This window comes from Arachis ipaensis, chromosome B06 (assembly GCF_000816755.2).
Source record: "Arachis ipaensis cultivar K30076 chromosome B06, Araip1.1, whole genome shotgun sequence".
Lineage (NCBI taxonomy): Eukaryota > Viridiplantae > Streptophyta > Magnoliopsida > Fabales > Fabaceae > Arachis > Arachis ipaensis.
Genome location: NC_029790.2, coordinates 18285384 through 18286993, shown reverse-complemented (window position 1 = coordinate 18286993; position 1610 = coordinate 18285384).

The window sequence follows — 1610 nt, the reverse complement described above, 5'->3', positions numbered from 1 at the left end:
CGGCAAGCGTCCAAGATTGCTTGGAATTCGGTTTGAGGTATGCACCGTCGCATTATTTGGTCCGCTCCACACCTCCACAAATAGATCACACATGCTCCGAGGTCACACATACAATCTCTAAATTGAACTCCATTGACAGTGCAAGTGACCATACAAGGGCCCGGGTCATCACACTTCTCCGGTAATGTTCCCATCAAAGCGGAAATAGAACTCCCCAGTGGGATGGTTTCCAATTCAAGAATTCTATCCTTGTTTATGCATAAATCTTTGAGGAATTTAGCATATCTAGGAACTTGATGGATGGCATCAAAGAGGGGGATGGTTACCTCAACTTTCTTGAACATTTCTACCATTTTGGGGTCGAGTTCTATGCGCTTTTTAGCCTTCTTTGCAAGTGTTGGAAATGGAAGTGGTTGAGCAATTTCTTCTTCCAAGGTTCTTTTGGCCTTGGTTGTCTCCCTTGTTGTTTGGGCTTCATCCTCAACTATGGCTTGTGGTGTCTCCTCTTCCACTACCTCTTCTATATCTATTCTCTCTTCCTCTTGGGCGGTTGTGATAGGACTTGGGTCCTTTGCTTCCTTCTCTTTTAGTTGTGTACTGGATCTAAGGGTGATGGCGTTGATGCCCCCTTTTGGATTTGGTTGAGGTTGAGAGGGAATGAAACTTTGGATTGGGGGTTGAGGAGTGGGGGTCGATGGTGTGTCCATGCGTGCAAGAAGAGCTTGTAATGTAGAGGTGAGGCCGGAAGCAAGTGTGTTTTGTAATTCCTTTTGGCCTTGGATGATGGTCCGGAGTGTTTCGTCTTGGTTGGAGGGGGTGGTTGCATATGTGAGTTGAGGAGCTTGTGATTGGTTGGGTGGTGGTCTTTGATGTGGTGGTTGATATGTTTGGTAGTTTCTTTGTGGGTTTTGTTGATTGTGTGGTTGATTTTGTAAGTTGTATGGTCGGTTTTGTGAGAAATTTTGCGAGTTGTTGTTCCATCTTTTACCTCCTCCATTGTTGTTGTTATCCCTATTCCCTTGTTGATGATTGTCTTTCCAATTTTGATTATTGTGTCCACTTCCTTGGTTGTAGCCTCCTCCTTGATAAGGGTGCCCTTGGTTAGGATTACCTCCTTGGTAGTACCCTTGATTAGGACGGTCATAGAAATTATGGGTGGCCGCCAAGGTGTTGTCTTCTTGAAGGTTTGGGCACTCATCCGTGTAGTGAGAGTAGCAAGAGCAAATGCCACATACTCTTTGAGGGACCAATTGTTGGTTGTGTTGTTGAGGTGGTGGAGGATGTTGTTGATATGATTGAGGTTGTTGTGGTTGTTGTTGGTTCAATTGGAGTTAGGAAAGGAATGCAAAATCTTGTATTTTCATATAGAAAGTGTGTGGAATCATTGATAAAACCCCTGAAATCATCACAAGATAAATCCTCAAATTGGGGTTTGTCAATGGCATCATGGGAAGATCTTGAAAATGATTCTGAAGACGATGAAGAATCTGAAACAAAGTTTCAACCATGCCTTATGGCTGACCACGTTGAGCAGGTAATCGTCCCCAACCTTGACACTGAATCTCTTCATCTTATGATAGATCATCTTTCTAAAAAAATAAGATATTTTT